Source organism: Apis dorsata, unplaced genomic scaffold, assembly GCF_000469605.1.
Source record: "Apis dorsata unplaced genomic scaffold, Apis dorsata 1.3 scaffold_797, whole genome shotgun sequence".
Taxonomy (NCBI): domain Eukaryota; kingdom Metazoa; phylum Arthropoda; class Insecta; order Hymenoptera; family Apidae; genus Apis; species Apis dorsata.
Genome location: NW_006263938.1, coordinates 117,046 through 137,868, shown reverse-complemented (window position 1 = coordinate 137,868; position 20,823 = coordinate 117,046). Strand labels below are relative to the sequence as shown.

General features: G+C 27.2%; 1 protein-coding gene across 1 annotated transcript in view; it reads right to left on the bottom strand.

The window, feature by feature from the left end:
- Positions 1-18,736, bottom strand: part of LOC102675145 (calcitonin gene-related peptide type 1 receptor-like) — a 103,295-nt gene extending 84,559 nt beyond the window's left edge. The window contains exons 1-2 of the mRNA XM_006622995.2: positions 18,305-18,736; positions 16,988-17,121 (exon numbers count right to left, since the gene is read on the bottom strand). The gene's annotated coding sequence lies outside the window, so the exon portion shown is untranslated. The remainder of the gene's footprint in view (positions 1-16,987; positions 17,122-18,304) is intronic.
- Positions 18,737-20,823: the final 2,087 nt, after the last annotated feature.

Genomic DNA, 20,823 nt, shown 5'->3' with positions numbered 1-20,823 from the left:
TTTTTTTTTTTTTAATTTGTCGTGTGTTTGTCCTTGAAGTTTAAAAAAAAATGACGAGAAGCAAGATGGTGAATGATAAAAGGAGTTGCACACCATTGTAAACAATATCGCGAGAACGAGAGGCGATGAAGGGTGGTTTTCAAGGAAAAAAAGCTCGCGGGTGTACTTCATCAATAAACGTCCGGAGTATGTGTGTTAAAATAGATTTATAGCAACAGCTGCGCCAAGAACTTGAACCGATACGAAACCTTCAACCACTCTGGTTCGCCATTCGTGATTTCTTTGTGAAACAAAAATCAATTTAATGTTCGAGGGGATTTGATGGTCTAATTACAAGATTTGAAGATTCATTTGTCCATTGAGTTGATGTCAGTTCTATCAAACGCCGTGTGATTTATATAGATTTTTTTTTCTTTCTTGACAAAGAAAAAGATATTTAATTTCAAAAAATATGAAATGAAAGGAATGAAAGGAAAAATTGTTTAAATTATTATAAATTTATCGTGCTTGGATCATGATGTATTATTTTTTCTAAAGTTAAAGTTAAATGTTGAGTTTTTAATTGCCATTGTGTTGGTGAGATTTTTAAAAAACTGAATGATAAAACGAGAATAATGATTCTAATGTCATAATTACGATATTTTGAAACTTCTATTAGAATCTGATTATAAGTGAAATATAGTTTTTAACAGGCAGAAGAATTCATGATAAATTACTCAGTATCTGGTTCATGCAAATTTAAGATGAATCATCCAAAGGTGTTGTGTCTCTACACTTCTTTTCAAGCTATTGTCTTCTTTTCAGAAAAAAAATTATACAAAGAAAAAATAATTATACTTGTAAGAAGACATATATATATTTAAAGAATACCGATCAATAATCGAAACTCTAATAAAAAAAAAATAATCAAATTATTAAAGTACTTTTCTAATTTTTTAAATTTAATATTTTTAAAAATATAAAAATATGTATGAACTATCTTCATAAAGAAACAAATGAAATTTCTCTGTTATAAAAATATATTGAGATCTAACAGATTTCATCCATAATGTCGTTCTTTTTTCGATTCTATATAAAACTCGTCAAGTCCAGAAAAGCGAGAAAAATTGTGGTTTCAGAGGTAATCGCAGGCTCGTTTAAACCTGACGTTTTTTTCTTTGAATTAAATAACTTTATCATTCTTATAACAATTTAATCGAGAAAAGTCGAGAAAGAAAAAAAATTTGCAACTTTTATCGAAATATTTTATTTGTTATGTAATTAAATAGAAATTTCTCGGTATTATAATAATTTAAGAAAAATGTTATTATTAGAAAATATGTATTCTAAATATTAATAATTTTATATACTTTAATTTCTTAGATTGAACTATATTTTATATCGATAATTAATTAAATATTCATTATCTCTGATCCTATATGCATAATATTTATATTATAATCCATTCCATTAATTTCTCTTCAAAATTGCTAATTTCTATCAAATCTTGTTTAAATATCAATTACTGGATCCGCTCATTAACGAGAATCCGGTAAATATATCGTTTAAATTAAAGAGAAATATTACCTATCAGCTTCTATACATGACTATATCTATAATCGTGTATAACAAACTAATGGTGCAACCTCTGTAATAAATTTTTAATCTATGAATTATATTTACAAAGAATTTTCAAATATAGTAGGATTTGGAATAAGAATTATTTTTGAAATCAAATTACGTGAGATTGGAAATTTTAAAAGTATTTTAAATTAAATTTTTGAAATATGAATAATTTGAAGAATCATATCTGAATAAATTGAGAAGTAGTTCAGATTTGAATTAAGATTATTTCTAAAAATCACATTGAACTAGATTAAGAATTTCTTTAGAAATTTTGTAAGACTGAACTTAAATTTAAAATCTTATTAGAGTCGAATTAGAGACTTTTCAAATTTTAATTAATTCAGATTGAATTAAAATGTACCGTGCATCACAGCAAAATATATTTTGCATAAAATGAATAAATATCACGTAGAAACTTTCATCTCAGCCTGTATCCACGTAATGTCTGTAGCTTAAATGATATTTAAACTTCCTTCCCCATAAATCTGCACGTGTTCAAGGAATTCCATTGTACAACAACATCAAATGGTTGTTTCGTATGAAAGGTGGACTTAGTTAGATGACCATAACTGGTGAGTATATTGAGAATATTCTATCGATTAGCTTATTTTGCGGATGGAAGAAATAAATATACACGAAAAGAAGTAAAATCAATAAATGCATACGATAAAAGAGATAGAAATTTTCTTGAATCATTTTCTTCAAAAATACATATATATATAAATTGAAGAATGGATATATAATAAATATTAAAAAGATGTAAAAATTCCAATCATTGTGAAATTCAGTACAGTTGAAATCTAGAAATTGAAGAGATTTCCAATATGGAAAATATATATGTTTGATGATATTCGAATTCATGAGAATTTCCAGAATTTCATCTAAATCACGAGGAAAACATTCTAGAAAGATTAGAGAGAAAAATTTTCGTTTCAATTTTTGTCTAATTTCCAAACAAATTTTCAAACTAATACAAATTTCTTAATTCCAAAAATCTTTAACTTCCAAAATTTTCCTAAAGTAATTTCTAAATGTGGAAAACTATGGAAAACTGTCCTGATATAAAATTAAACCTAAGTTTCAAAATGATTTCTGACTTACAATTAACCCAACATAAAAATATAATTTTCATTTTTCACAATAGATTTCCAATATATAATAGAGTATAAAATATTACTACACTTTTTCTTTAAGAAAACTATTATTTAATTATTCATATTCCTTAATAATATTATCTTTGTCCAACTTCATTTTTATCACACTATTTTACCATTCCATCTTTGATGGATTAATTTTTCTCGTCTCCTTATATTTCTCTTAAGTTTTAAACATTCAATACACATTCAATCTCGACGTAGGAAATCTCAAACAGTGGCCAACATATTTATACAAATGAAGTGAGAAACAGGTGTTAGAGCCAGTTACAGCTGTGCCCTATATACCTATGCTGATGATTATTGAAGATGTCCGAACCTTGTCCCGCGAAGAAGCCGACATGTTGTTACAGTCAACTAACGTCCAACTAGAAGCTTGATTGCTTTGCGAAATAAACTGCTGGAAGCCTGATTGCTTCGATTCTAAGCGAACTCGATTGTCAACCTGATCGATTTTCGATTGACCACTGATGTGAGATCAAAAATATTCTGACCTCCACTTTCCAATAAGTCGTGTAATTGATTCTAACAATAATCTAGTATCTAGATTAATCTCTAATTGAAATTAAAGCTTATTGATGAATGTTAAGATTTGGAAAATCGTATTTATACGATATAATTATTTAAAAAAAAAAAATTTATAAACGATACAAAGAATTTTTACAATTTTCTAATCTGAATTTTTTGAAATGAGGAATTTTGTAATCTATTTAATTTTATATAAAATATTAGCTTATTAAATTAAATTAAATAAAGGAAAGATAATTCAAACGTAATTCTATTGAGTAAATAAAATCGAATTTTCTATAGTGAAAAAAGAAAATGATCGAATAATGACGAGGTTTTGCACGAAGTATGCGAACAATTGTATCAGTTCCAATGCAGCTGCCTATACACATTACTTTCTACACTCACTCATGTATGTGGAATTCACAATTGTTCGTTATATAACAGAAATATCCTGATTTCCTTGAAAAAGAGCTTACACTTCGATTTGATGAGGGACCTTGAAATTTTTATTCTATTCATTCTTATTATTTTTTTTCATTTGCATCGATTTTTTTATCAAAATTTTAAACGATTCTAAAATTTATTTACTTACTATTTTATAACATTTATCACAATGATATTCTGATTCTATTGAAATTTATTTTTTTATTCACATCCATCTTCCATTTTAAACGAAATTTTAAACGATTGATAAAATTTATTTCATACCTTTCGCGATTTCTTTTATTAGAATGATATTCAGATCTATATTCGAGTTCGATAGAGCTTGCAATTTCTATTCCACTCCTTTCTATTGAAATTTTTTTTCATTCGATCCCCCATTGTATCGAAATTTTAAACGAATCTAAAGCCTATTTTTATATTATTTTTCATACTTCTCGCGATAACTTTTGTTAGAACGATTATTCTTTTATTTCGATGATATTTTATAAACTTTTTATCCTCATATAAAATATTGAATCAAAGTGAATTAGATGGAATCAGAAAAGATGAAAATTCGAGAAACTTTCTATATTTTTTATATACGAGTTTAAAATTTGAGAAATCGACCAGATTTAAAGTTAAGAAGCGAAGTATGATCAACTGTGAAACAGTTTGTTGTTTATTAACTTCCCTCTTTTCTTCGAGTATCTTTTCAACTGAAGTGAAATGCAGTTTAATTTAAAACTTGGAAGAATTCAAAACAATCGCTTTATCAATATAAATAGATACATATTCCTCGATTCATTCTCTCCTTAAAATGTTCAGAAGAAGAAAGTTGGAAAATTCGAAGCAATAAATTTCTTCCATCTTTACTTTATTCCATCTTCTTCGTTCCTTATCTTCTCTAAATAACACTTAATCATTTGTGCGTGATTTCAAAAATTTGCAATTCCCAAGCAGCATTAGATCATACACTGTTAAAAGGTAACTCAACGCCGCCAATTTTCAAAAATTTTAGTTTCGAAACATGCAAATTTTTTTCGTGCGATAAAATATCCTGATTGCATGGTGTGCGTATTCGAGTAAATCGGTATAATTATAGATAGCTATCGGTTGAATTTAACGAAGGGTCTCGGCTGAAAGGACACAAAGTAATTAAATCGCAGTAGATAAAAACGCGAGGGGAAGGAGGGAACGAACGATTCTAACGTAAATTGATTTACATTTACGAAACAGCTTACGACAGCAAATGCTATGGCCTCTTCGAAACCAAAGACAAATCGTTGTCAAATATTTACTGGCCTGTAATGAACCTCTTGACTCGTGGAACACCATCCATAAAACGATAAAATCATCGCTAAACAGATTCTTTTTTTATTTCATCGACTATTTCCTGGAGAAGTTTGAATAATTTCCATAACTTTTAACTGATTAATGATTTTGGGATCTATGATCTTGTAACGATCTTGAAATGATTTTTAAATAAAGATTCGAATAACTTTTGATTGATTTTCAATGCTTCGATTGATTTTGAATGATTTTAAGACAATCTTGAAGTAATTAGATTTTGAATTTAACTTTAATGTACCTTTAAAATTTTTAAACGATTTTAAACAGTATATAATTTTTATTAACAAAAATAAGTTGACTATACAAATTTTTTAATTAAAATTGAATCAAATAATATTGAATTTTAATGAAATTGTAATTTTCTAAAGTAAAAGGATAAAGAGATGAGAATTACGTAAATTGAAAACGATCCATTATATGATAATTTATCATAAAATATTAAATTGAGATAATGAGAAATTAATTGGTTATGTATATTATCGAAGATTATTTATTTCTAAATTTCGTATACATATAAAAAAAAATATTAATTTTATAATTATTATGGAAATTATAAATTTAATGTGACACAATGATGGATAAATTAATTAACGTCTCACTAATTATCCCGACTATATTATGAAATTATATTCTTGCTTAATTCATTTATCATACACTATTATTCATCGTCTTAAAAAGCTGCAGATCTTGAACATGTATTGTATTATTTGCAAAATTTATTGTTCTATGAAAAATGAAATTTAACGAATTGCAAACGTAACCATGATTAATCATAGTTTCAACAAAATAATATCTCAAATTCTATTCTATCCAAACCATCATTACTTATCTTACCAAATATTTTCCAATAATAAAAAAAAAAAAATTTATAGATGAACCAAATTCTAATGCTCGATTGAAATTTAAATAAAATATCGAAACAAACGTGTGTATTCATAGCGAAACTGGGATCTAACATTTTTCCACAATATCGAATATACGAGAGAATAAAATCGTGAATGCAAAATAAACGTTGAACCACGGGGAACCTTTCATCGAAATTCCTTCCATCGAATTCGAATCATTTGACCGGATATAAAATAAAACGGTAGTATAGTAAAATAATATTATGCAATGGCATCAAACACGTCGATCGAATGGAACGAATCGATTCACGGATCAATGTTTGCCGATCAGCTGGATAAAACATACGGTGGCGGCATGTGTTATTATTTCAGCTGTGGTAAAACGGCGTCAACGATGTAATTCACGATGGATTTATCGCATCAAGAACGGCATTTTAGCCGAGGCTCGTGACTTCGTGGCTACTGAATTTAACCGATCAACTCGATCCTCGATCTCGATTCTTTTTATCCTCGAACGTCTCATTTGTAATTCCGTTATCATTTTACGAAAATATAAAATACACAATTTCTTGCAAAAACTGTTTTCCTTTTGTTTCTCCTCTCCAATTTAATATTATACTTGTTTAATTTCAACACTTGATTATTTTTTTTTTGGAAATTCAATGTTTGCATCGAATATCGAGCAACTTTTTTATTTTGTTCCGCTCATTTTTCAATGTCCACGAGCTTAGCGCAATTCAATACGATTATAAAATAATATTTATATCAATCTGTCAATTATTCTGGAGGAACAGCTACTACTAGAAAGAGACTTATCGAGTCCACTGTTTGATACAATTTGCATTCCCTTGGTCGAAATTTCCTCGTCATATTTCATTGTTGCTCTCGATCGCGTAGTAAGTGTACATTCATTCGTTTCCCGGACGTTTTCAATCTCGATGTGTATATTCACGGAACTATGCGTCGTAAATCGAATCGAGGAAAGTAAGTAGCGAATGTACCAATGAAAATATCAGACGATGCGCAGAGGCTCCAACGTTCGAATTAATTTATTGTACCCGATATATTGTACGGCAAAAGACTGCATCAAATGAAATTCATGTCGTAAAAGAAAAGAGAAAAAGAAGGATAGGATAATAAAAAAAGAAAGAGAGGGATGATAAAGAAGGAAAGGAATTTCATTACGAATAACAATTAATTAATTTATCCGTTGTTCTTTAATAAGGTGTAATTCGATATAATTTTCTTCTTTTTAATATCCGGTATATTCAACGGAATTTGGACTTGTTCATGTTCGAGTGAGGGCACATACCCAACACTACCATCGCGACTTGATTAGTTTACGCGCTTCGTGATTGCCCAATGTTTTTCGTTAATAACTCTTTGTTATTAACAAAGTTCAAATATAGTTTTTGCAAAGGAAAATGTTATCTGAAATTACATCATCCAGTTAACCGATGTTCCCAAACTTTCTATTATGCAAAACGTATGTTAAATATTATCTTTATGTAGTTTGCATCGTAACAAATCATTGTATTCGCGCAAAATCATAAATGAAATTTGAAATTTTCATATAAAAAGTGTAAGAAAAAAAAATAAAAATTTTATCGCCAAAAATCTTTCAGAAAATAAAGAAAAATATTTCAGTTTTTGTTTTATCCCGTTATCTCAATCAGTTATCAAGCTATAAAGACTTAAAGTATTTGTAGAGTTTAAGAATGCAGAAATTAAAAATTATGAATGGACTTACGACCGAGTAACCTATATTTTTTCCTGGAAATACGTGCTACGTTCTTCCAAGAATCACGTCTATCACTCGTCTGGAAGTTTGGGATCGGTCAGACGAGGTGCGAGCGAGAGATCCGAGTAAGCGACAAGAACGAAGATAATAAATGATTAAAAATTATCCTTTTCTTTACACGACGATATCTCGAGAACCGGAAATCGTATCGGGATAAATCAAAAAGGGTTTTAAAGGGAAAAGTCTCGCGCTTCTAATGGCCTCTCATTCATTAATAAAAAGTCACTATCTTCGAAGTTACAGCCGTTCAAAGTTTTTCTAATTTTAATAGAGTTTAATCGAGTTTTAACGTAAGTTTATTTCTAGGAAGATATTGCTTACAACGATCTTGCCAACAGTATATTGAAGACTTTAAATTGATTTAAAAGTCCCTTAATCGAAGTAATTGAATCTTTATCGACTAGTTTAATCACGTTACTTAAACGAAAATTGATTCTTTCGGTCATTTCATTCAAGTTCCTAATAATCAAATGCGTTTGTAAATTAAATCTCTCTTTAAATATAATAATCAGTTAATCAGTAGTATCAATAAACCGATATCTGATAAACATAATAAACTCTATCTAAACGTGAAAACATCTCTGAGATAAAACATTCAAGTTCGATAGTATGTAAATATGTATACTTCAATTAAATGTTCGCCAAGAGCGTTTAATTAAACTTCCCATTTCTAAAATTATAGCACGTTTTACCACGGTATTTTATTCGATTCAAAATCGCGTCTTGTATCACGTAGAAAGCGCCAGAGGGACTATTTATCCTGGTACTTTTCGCGATATAATTAATATTTGTTGAGAGATGAAGATATGTATAACAATTAGTATTCTTCTACGATATTTTTAATCCGACTGAATATCAGAAACTTTATGATTAATTTTTAAATTTTAATAAAATGAAAATATTTTAACTAATATTTTACAATCCTGTGTTAAATATCGAAAAATATTATTCTATCATTCGCAATCATATCCGTTTAATTATATATTTAAATAAAAATTTAATTGTACGTCTTATGATAAAATTGTAACATAAATTAATTATGACAGTTTTATATTCGCGTAAAGCACAATAATTAAAATAAATAAATGAACATTGCGTTTGATTTTGAAATCTAAAGAGTATCTCATATTTTAATAATAAATTTATATGATGAACTATGAATAAATTACGAATTATATCACGTCTTATTTTTAATTGTCATCCTGATATTCACAATACTCCAAAGATAAAAGGGCGGAAAAATTATTATGCTTTCAGTTTTAATACAATTCACTCCTACATTTTACAAAAGTGTCCCGATTATCAATCACAGGTAGACGTAGTATCGCGATGCTCGAATTACAGTTTACGTATCGTTTCTAACTAAAATAGCAGCCTGAGGAGCGTAACATATCCTGCCAGAAGTATAATTACTAGTCGTGTTTCCCTTCAGAACAAGATTTTAAACCGTAAACTTCACGTGACTTTAACTAGTTTAATGTATCGATACACGTACCTTCGCGACGAAGATCGCAAAGTTCTAAAAATATTTAATTTATTATAATTTATTTATTTACTATATTGCAAGTTCATCGTTCACTCTTCAAAATTCAAAACTCGAAATTTCTATAATTCAAATTTAAAATTCAAAATTTTTCTGCATCTCAAATTCAACATCTCATAATTCGTTATACGTGAAAATTTTTCAATTCTCTATGTTTTCCAAATTTCATACGCGAAATCTTTGAATTGGTGAAGAGGAATAAAGAGACGAGACGCGTCTTTCTTCAACGTCGCGGAAATATAGCGCGATCTTAATTGTAAACGATTGGAAATATGACATAATGTCATCAAGCCGATAAGAAAATAACCGAAGCGTCACAAATGAATTTCATAATTCGATATAGAGCCATCGATCGATCAACAACTTGCAATTTAAATACATCGATAAAACGACGCTCCATTAACTCTACATAAATAAAGGGAATTTATGTACTCAAAAAAGCTCATAATACATTTCAATCAAATTATGCAATATATAATAATGTTTTAGAAGAAAATAATCCATAGAGATGTTAAAATATTTTATTTTTATGCAACGTAACGCTATTTGTTTAAAATTTGTTAAATTTGTTAACAGTCTTCGACAGTTTACGATCTTGATTTATCTTTAACTTTGATGTAATCAAAGAACAAAGATGGTATTCGCTATTATATCAAATAATCACCGAGTGGTTAGCAGTCAATGGATTCGTTCTTTCTAAAGGAAGTATCGTTCAAATGAGAATCTTTGTTGTACAAGTTGCTATTTATTTTTTCTTCTCTATTTTAAAGTACGACGTTACGATGTTATTATTAAACTATTAGTAATTTTTATCTTTTATCTATTTATGAAGAAGATAGGAATAAAATAAATTAATTCCGTGATTCTATAAATTGCAGATAACGATTTTCATCGTGCGCCAATTAAACATAACAAAATTATGTTAACAGCGTGCCGATCAAAATTAATTGGATCCAATTCGAGCAATATAAAAGCGGCACCAGATATTTAATATATTATATTCGAATAAATAAGTCTTTGAATTCATATTTCCGTTTCTATCCTGTAACATTTTTGCGCCAATTGATTAATTCATAATTCATCCGAATACTTCTCTCTTATCGTGATTATGTTTCGAAGCATCAAGGAGAAAAATTATCTTTGTAACTAAAAGGAAAATCGTGTTTCAATTTAGCTTTTAAACATCAGACACCATTCATCGTACTGAATTTAATTAATATTTTAACTCCACCGTCAATTTTGTTTCATTTTCATATCAAAAGCGATGACGTAAATTTTCTGGATTCTTTTATAAAATGATGCAAGTTGATGCAATGATACATACAAACGTTATATACATCTTTTTTATATTATTTAATAAATAAATAGGGAAACAAACAGTTACAGAATTCGTATAATATATCGTTTAAGAACTAAATGAATCGAAATAAAAATTAATTCAAAGTTATTAGATACAATCCTTTTATATCATAATTTCATTCATCATTTTCAGAATTTCTTTTTATTGCAATTCACTATTATTCAACTATATCAATCACTAATACAATCATTATTTTTTTCAAAAAAAGTAAAGAATCGAAACAAAACAATTTTCGAAACTTTATTGATATTTTCATATCAATTTCTTATTTCAAAAACTTTAGATTTTTTTTTTATTACTTCAATATTTTTGAATACTGAGATTCATAAAAAATTTTAATTAATACAAAGAAAAATAAAATAACATATCTTTGCCAATTTTTATCCTCTTTCCCTGCATTTAATTCATCAAAAAACTTCACTAAATTAGCAAAAAAAAAAAAAATATCATGTCCACTCGACACTCGATACACATACTCTACAATTTAACGCATCAACAGATCGTTCTTGAAAAAACAAACAAAATTAAACCCGTATAAAACGAATCAAATGTTTTCTCGACTAAACTGGAATTTACCATCTCTTCCTGCTCATAGATCGATATAGATTCAAAAATATCCGAAAGTTCAAATAAACAATTGGATCGGAATTGCAAAAAGTATTGGCGAATAGAAGACTGTGAATCGTTCCAAAGCTTCATTTATTTCTACGTAATATACATTTTACTAAAATTTCATTCATATGAATCTAACTAAATAGATCATTCATATGAATTAATCCACTTAATTCCGCTAGTTAAATACGAAAAAACTAATAACATCGTGATATACTCTACTTTATTGTATATAATATTTCAAATAATCAACATTTGTATAATAAAATTTCGAACTTCGTGCACGAAGTTCTACCATATTTCTAACCTCTAAAATACTTAACCATTTAAACAACAAGAAGAAGAATTTCTCGAAATAAAAAAAAATCTTCCACGCGTAATCTTCCACTATCCCTTTTATCCATTTCTCTTTCCTTTTATATTCCTTTTCTCGCGCAAAGATTCTTCTTCTCTGCACAAAGATACGGGGAGCGATCCTTTCTTCACGCGATCAAGAATTTCTCAAGGGAGAAAGATTCTCAGACCTCTTCGTCCTGATTCGATAACACGCGACCGCACGTGCAACAATCCTATCGAAACCAGGCTATCGATTAAGGGTGTACGTACAACAAGGAAAATCGCGAGGTTTCCGATAACCAAATTCGACTGATATTTGCTATTTTACGAGCTTCGAGTTCGCCATTGTATTTTCGTCCAAGTGGATAATGCATTTTGTATTGTGCGGCAATTTTATTTGGCGGTGATAAAATTTAAATTTGAAGAGAAAAGAATTATAATAGAAAAGAAATTTGGGATAACGCAGATTTGAAAGTTCGAAGTTTGGTTCTCGAGAAGTAATCTTAATCTTGGTTCAAGCGTTGCACTTCTTATCGCTAACATTTCACATAATAAAGTTTTTGTAAGATCTTCTTCTTCTTATAATTGAAATTCCTTTGGAATTCCTTTGAACTTTGTCGAGGAAGGAAAGTTTTGCACTCATTATTTGTTATTAAAATCAAGACATTCCTGAAATTATTGCTTTTCAATAATTTTGTTTTTGATTTCTTTTTATTGTTATAAGCTTTATAACTTCAATTTTAATGATTCTAGGAATTTTTTATAATTCTAGAAATCTTACAAATAAGATACCTCGCTTTTGTTTTGAATCAAAATACTTGTCAATCTAAATTAATTACTAAATACAATCTTGAGTTCTTGATTCTGATTTACAAAAGAATAGTTGATAAAATTTCTAACATCGCATGCTATTATCGCGTTAATTCCACTCGTTCAAAAAGCTTAACACATTGCCTCTATATCTTTGGCCAACCCATTTCAACAGTTTTATTGCATCAAAGTTTAATCAAGGATTGAGATTTTGATCTACCTAATGGAAAATTCCCCTTTTGCAAGATTTAATTCGAATAAAATAGGCCACGTTTTCTTTTTAATTTAATTAATATCGCAAATTGAATCGAAAATAGTTTAACACGTAGTATGGAATTATTCTATACTCATATTATCTCAGTTCAAATTTTATCTATATTCCAGAATCCAAACTTCAGAACTCTATTCACATATGTATTTCCACTCAAAATGTATTATTCAATCCTGCTACTTTTAAAATCTTAAATTTCACGCCTCAACATATTTCTCGGATTATATGAACATACAAATTATTAAAAATCCCATGTATTCTTAAAAATTTTCATTTTATTAACTATTATTATGTTACATTAAATAAAATATATTTCTTCATTTGTAACTCGTTATTTGCTATTAATTATTATTGAATATTCGCAAATTGACTTTCTAATCTTATTATTAATTTCTAAAAAATTTCGAATCTCACCTTCCACATTATCATTATCCGAATAATTTATTGAATATTTAAATTAGATTAATTCATTAATCGAATCGATAATTAAACAACAGTAATGTCAACTAGACATAACAAAATTCTAAGTTGCATACGGATCTGACTGGATAAATTATTCGGTATCGAGTCACGTAAGGTTTTTGAAACTTCGAAATTGGATCGACTATATAAACCACGTTTATCTCGACCGCAAAAATATATACAAAGTTGCACAATAACGTTCTCGATATGGCCATTAACCATGGAGAATAGCTGTACCCTCTCGGTATCATGAAACATACAGAGGTTGCAACCATGGTGCATGCATGCCACGAGAATATATCTATGACCGTGCTAAAATCACGAATCTATAAGACATCATCGAGTATACTTTTATCAGCAAAATGCACGTTTTTACCGGTAAGATGCATCATAATGTTGATCTATTAACTTTTCTCTTATCAAAAACTGTTATTCAATTCTATCGATTTTCATTGATTTTCAATAATTTTATGGATTTAATAATTAAAAATTATTACAAAACGGATTGATGATTCTTTTCATCTTTATTTTTTTTCGATGCATTGTTTTTACGTGAAATTATTTTTTTAGAATAACGAATTAGATATCGAGGAAACTTTACCAGAGTTAATTACATTTTAGAGTTCGTCGCGATTAACAGTGAGAGATTCAATTAGTAAGTAATTAGGATCTAACAAAAATCGAACCAAAGATTAACCATGATTCATCCAAACGTTATAGTTGAGAGGTGATCGAGATTTAATTGAAGCCCAACAGTGAGAAGCAATCAACAGTGAGCAAACTGTTACAATGACCAAAATCGAGTTTTATGTAATTTCGTTTATTTTTATTCTAAAGTTAAAATTACTTAAAACTATCTCTTGAAAAATATTCTAAAATATTCTTTAATATTCTAAGAAAAATATCTCTTTTATTATTCCTTGTTGAATTTTAATGAATAAGATAATTATATATTTAAATAATAATTCAAAATTCTTGTAAAGAATAGGAAGATTTATAAAGGCTGAGTGTCAATATCCCATTTATTATGAAATTAATAGGATTAATAGGATTAATTTTGAGTAATTTTCACATATCTTTGAAAGTTGTTCTTAAAAGTGATAAAGCCAATTTACCTTTAATTACAGATTGCATTTATGCAATATCATATTTTTAGAGGTTCTAAAATAGAAGAATAAAAGGAAAAGATAAAACTGAAGCTTAATGATAAGAAGCTACATGCAACAAACTTTCGATCTACAAACGATATAGAATTAACTCTTGTCTATGATCTGAATAACCCATTTTAAATTCAATGAACCCTGACGAGAAATAAATAGACATTAAACCTTTCTAGATACATCAATTTAAATAAAAATCGAATTATTTAAATTAAAAATTATTCTATTAAAATAAATTAATTAATTACAATTTCTGCTTATTTCTTTTTTTCAAAAATATTATTTTTAAAATATCCTCGACAAAATATATCTCTATTCCTTGTTTGAAAACAAAAATTTATCCTGGATTTCGATATTCATACCTACACACTTCATCTTTTTTTCTTCGAAGATTTTGAAGAAGATCTCAATATTTTTACGTATAAATGTATAATACGCCATGAAAATGAAACATCGGTCATAAAATCGAACATAATGTTACGTATTTAATTTAACAACCATAACTTGTAAAGTTTCCTTTCATTGAGATAGATCGCAAACTATGTCTCAAGCGTGAAATTGTAACTTAGAGAAGTTCTCAACTAAACGTCGATGTTAATATAAATATATACATTAAAAAGAATACAAATTTTATCGCGTTTATCGTTACTTATTTCATCTTAAAACTTAATTCTCGTCTTTTATAATAATATAAAATGATTCGTTTCACGAAGAGATTAATTAAAATTCAATTACTCCGCAATCTTGATCGAAGAATGTTTAAGAAACAAAGAGAGAAACAAAGAAAATAAATTTGAAGTTGCATAAATTTATCAAATTGATAAGAAATATCAATTTTGCCGCGTAATTTACACGAATAAGAAAAGTTAAATCGAAAAGCGATACTCGCAGCTGAGAAGATAATACATAATAGCCAATTGTCTTTAAAAGGAAGAAAGTTTGGTGAATGATTGAAGAAAACGTGGACTTAATCGAGAAGACCCTTTGAATTTTGTATTTGAAACTGTGCACAGAAATGTGCGCAACGCCAGAGAAACTTTCTTCATTACTTTTTCTCTGGTTACTCGTTTCAAGGTTCACGAAACATCCAAAGGCAGTATATTTCACGCAACGATAACTTTATCCTTTTTGCATTCACCGAGATTTTTCTTTGTTTCATTCAAATGTCAATCGTTTAAATATATATAAAGAAAGATAATTTTTCGAAACTTCGATTCGGAAAATAAAATTCAAGAATTGAAATCGAGCAGAATCTTTTCCAATTTTCTTAATTTTATTTCAAATTCTCGCATTTTTTTATATATAGCAAGTAGGTTCACAAATGAATTTTAAAAAAGTTTAAAATTCTGCAATCGAATGTTCTAGAATTAAAAAAAATAACAAAATCTTTTTCAGTTTGCTTAATTTCAAAGAATTTTCGTCTAAATATCAATCAAATTTTTTATTCTTGATATATAAATTTATAATTTATAATAGACATCAGCAATTGTAGAATAAAAGGAATACAAATTTTACTGCTGATGTATCTATATAGTTTGTAAAGCGAGAAAAATTGGAAGAGAAGTTAAATTATGAAATTTCTCATTCTTTTTTTGAATTTCGATCTTTAGAGAAATAAATAGTAAGAAAATTTCTATTCTTTTTATAATATTCTAATAAGTCTCTTATTAATATAAATAACTCAAAGATAAAATATTTCAAGGAGAAATATAAGATTATTTTTATAGTCTTACTTTTTTTACTATTCGTAAAATAGTTGCTATTTTAAAAAAACTTTTTAATTATTTTTAGCACTCGAGCATCAATAACAATCGATCTCAAATAACAAACAAGATTGCAAGTCTCTACATTCAAGAGTTCTGATCAATCCAAACGGAAGTTGATGGAGTTGATCGTTTGACAAATTTATCGAGTTAAGACATCATCGTATACCTAAACAGCAGTGTGTTAACAGCATGGCAAAGCGTTACAAGTGAAAATGTAGCGATGCAAGAATTCACCCTAATCGCATGAAGTTGACAAATGAATCGTTTTGTAATAAAACGATCTCGAAATACTGCTTTGCCAGCTCGAAGTTGCAAAAATAAAAGAACCACGAGTATATAGGCATCGAAGCGCGCGCTGTTTAAAATTCGCATGCACGAAACGTAATTTGCGTGACCGGAGAAAAGAGACGATAAAAATTTAAGGGAACACGGATCAATTCATAATTTTACTTCTTTTATCGATTCATATTTCAAGATTATAAAAATTCATTTCGTATTCTGGGAAATTTGTTATTTTAAAATTAAAAATATCATCTATTGAATATTTTATAAAATTAATATAAATAGGAAATGTGGAAAGGATGATTTTATGAAATCAATTACTGCAAATTTTCCTACATTGATGTTCTTTCGATTGAATAATGTATGTTCAATACAATTCACAGAATACGATTTTTATCATTATCATTCTTTTTATAAAAATGGTAAATAAATCTCTTCTATCAAGCATATAACATAGAAAGCGAATTACAAATAATGATTCCTTTTCCAATTAATTTGTTTCCAATAATGATATTAAAAATTCCATGTTAAATTTTAATTTAGAAATGAATAAATCTTTTTTTATTTTTGAATTTTTTCCAATGGAAGTAAATATTTATTCTCGTTCTTCTGACTTTTAGATATAGAATAACTCCGGAAGTGTCAGGGTTGATCAGTTCGCAGAGATTCAATTTAAATAATAAAACAGGGTACTCACCAAGGACACGACAATCAGCTGATGAAGCGTGCACAAAAACTGAAGTTTATAATCATTCACCGCGCTTTACTCACGATACGATTAATCGAACGGATTTAATCGATCCATAATCGTTCAATTCTCACCGATCGAAACTTTTTAAACAATTTGAAAAAACTAATAAATGTTTTTATAATATATTTTCATTGGTATATTATTAATTTCACTTTAATCATAAATTTTCTTGTTTATTTTATTACTTTTCTTTTATTTATTCGCCGATTAAAAATTTAACCTCAAAAGAATGCAAGTATATGATCAATTTGCTTCAAAAATATATATTATGCAGCAGAAGTGCAGAATCTTATTGTCTATATTAAATCGATTTCTCCTGTTATAAACGAAAAAGTTTAATTTATAATTATATACACATTATGATGCATTTTATTGAAAATATATTCTATCTAACGAAAGAATCATTTACGATGTAACAATTTGGAAAAAGAATTAAAACTTTTATCAAATAAAACTTTTTCGCTCGATAATTGTGCCAGAAAAAATTTCACGCTAAATTCTTTTAATTTAATTTTATACAAAATATGATATAAATCGTTTAATTTGTTTTCTACAAAAATATTTTTTATAAATATAGTTACAAGTTCGATAAATAAAAATATAATCATGGCAAGCAAGATTCAATCTCTTATAGAATAGATTTCGTTGTACTCAAGCATTTCCGGTTTAGCAGGATGAAAGCCACATTGATAAAGAAGTTCAGAATACTTGCCGGCTAAAGAACAATTAAGCTACGAAATCTTATGGACGATAGTAACTATTCTGATTAAAATTTTGCTTATACAAGATTTGTTTTTGTATAAAAAGAACAAATATTTTCTAGACTAGAATATTTTCTAAACTTTCGTTAAAAAAATATATTGTAATTATTATTTAAAAGTGTTGATCAAAAATAATTTATTATTAGATTTTACAAAAATTTAATTATAAATGACATTATATAGATGAACAACTGTTACATCTTTGAATACATCGATCTAACCTCACTAAGAAAATTAATCAATGGAAATCTATTTCTATTGTATAAGAATTTTTTAATATCGAATGTCATCTTATTTAAATATTCAAATTTAAAAAAGTTTTGATAATAAATTATGTGAAATAAAAAGACATCTAATTCAACTATGTTGATACGATATTTGATTCAATATTTGAAAATATGACGCTTCGTAATTTCGATAATAAATTAATGACCAGAATATAGAGGTCGTTAAAAGAGAATTCATATATAAATGGCGTCGAAATCAAAATTTGTGTACCTACCAATGTTCATATGTAGCAAATCTTCAGTTGCTTCGTATCAATATTACTTTTATGGATAAATTATCATAATATTACAATGCAGCGTTATATAATAAAAGATTTCATTAACAGACATCATTAAATTTGAAATAATAATTGGAATGTCTTTAAACTGTCACTTTTACTATAAACTATTTATGATCGTTATCGAATAATTTTGTATAAATTGCACGATTATTTTTATCGTTTTATCATTATTATCGAATTATCGTTTTGACACACGACGCTTCTATCATTTTTTCTTGGTATTAGAACCAAACACACTGCCGAGTAATCACTAAAACTTTTTCGAACGAGAACTTTAAAAACTGCGAATCACGCGGCCACGCAACAGCAACTGAACGCTTCTTGTGATAGAAAACGTGACTCGAAGTGCGCGCGCAACCACTAGCGCACCACCAGCGCTAACAACGTTTCAACCCTTACCGTTTACCGCGCATACTCTACAAGGCGGTTAAATTCAAATTACCGCTAAATCTAAGACTAAATTTTGAGAGCCTTCATATTATTTTTATAAGTTATAATTAATTATCAATTCAATAGAAAATAAAATATTAGACGTTATAAAATGTAATAACATAAAAAGGGCAATTTTTTAATTTTCTATTAAGAAACTCTTAATAAATTCTTTGAACCGAATTTGATTTTTCTTTTTAAAAAGTTATTTTTATTATTTAAAAATATTTATATCTTATATTTTTTTAAATAAAACATAAAATAAATTATAGATAATTGTTTTTTGAATATTTAGAAATGTTTGTGAATTATAAAAATATATTAAAAAAAATGATAATAATTTAATAAAAATAATTTTAAATTTATAAAACGTATGACTTATCAGTAATATATACTTAACAATAGATATATTTAACATTTTAAAATTATTGTATTGCCGAATTGCCAAAATCTTTTAAAAACTGGCATTAACCGAACAAGTGCATGAACATGAAAATAGTAATTTAATTACTATCATTAAGTCATTATCATTATTATCAAATCTGATATATTCCTCCATATTATGAGGAAAAATAAGCTGCTAATAATCACATAAACAATAATAATCTTTTCTATAATTGTACAAATAAATATTCCTTCAGAATGAATTTACATATATTATGAAATTATAATATTATGAAAATTGGATCGTGATAACAATAATTGCAATAAAATTGAAAGCATTACTTGATAATGTTTTAAATATTAAACAAATAAAATTTAATACTTTTATTTTAATATATATAAAATATTGGAAAAATTTTGAAAAAACTATAAAATATAAAATGAACAAGAAAATGGAAATATAGAATGTAAAAGAACTTTCATAAGCATCGTTATTTTATTAACAATGTTACACGCACAATCATACATAAAACAACCTTGGCTATAGTTATTGAATGCTGCTCATTTTTAAAAACGAGCCTCGCTATATTGTTCTAAGTCGTTATCTGTATGCCATGTCCGTGTTATATGCCAGTACATTATGTCGATTATACAAAATTAACAATATCACTTTGTAAATACAGGATAATTTAATTGACAAAAAGAAAAGAAAGAATAAGGAAAAGTAAAGGATCGGAAGGAAGGCAACGAAAGAAATCGGATAATATGTGATCATAAAATAGAAAAAAAAAAAAACAAAAATAATTACGAACATGTCCCTCCCTCCATATATAAAAATTACAAATTATATCCAAACCCGCTAGATCTTTAATTATACTTTTCATAAAAATGTTTTCTTTCTCTTGTTTTCTTTTTTCTTTTTTAGTTTTTATAAGAAATAAATATCTATATAGGAATTTACATGGTATTCTTTACTATTCAATAGGAAAATTCTGTACTAACGAATAAAACTTGTTCATAAAAAGGAAAAGGAAATTGATAAATATATTATTTATGCATCGATATTAAAGTTTTTTTTTTATGGTATCCTTTTTTTTATGGTAGATAAAGATTATTTTTTTCTTCTAAGGCTTTTGTTTCTTTCTCTCTCTTTCATTCATTTAAAAAATCGATTATATTGAAAAGATTAAGAGAAATAGTGGTTTCCATTTTTTTTTATACAATTGTATTTTAATTTGCGAGCATGTGTATATAGATAAATCCATAAATATGGTATGGGGGAGAGGAGTAGAAATTTGCGGCACAATGAAGATAAATACAACGAAAATATATTAATTCGCAAATTTTTCTTAAAAATGTTCCTTCCTATTTGCTGGAATTTTTTTTCTATTCATTCTCATCTTTTTTTTTTTTATATATTACTTTTTAAAACTTTTATAAAACGCAACAGCGTTTAAATGATAAAATCATAAGTAAATTATAAATAGTCACTTCGTATTTGCCTTAATAAATTTATTGTTTATTTCATACACGAGACGGATCCCGTTGAAAAATGCTAATAAATTTTTTTTTTTTTCTTTCATTTTTTTTATTCATCCGTCAACTTTGAAAATCGTTGAAAATCATTTTCTTCTTTTGCA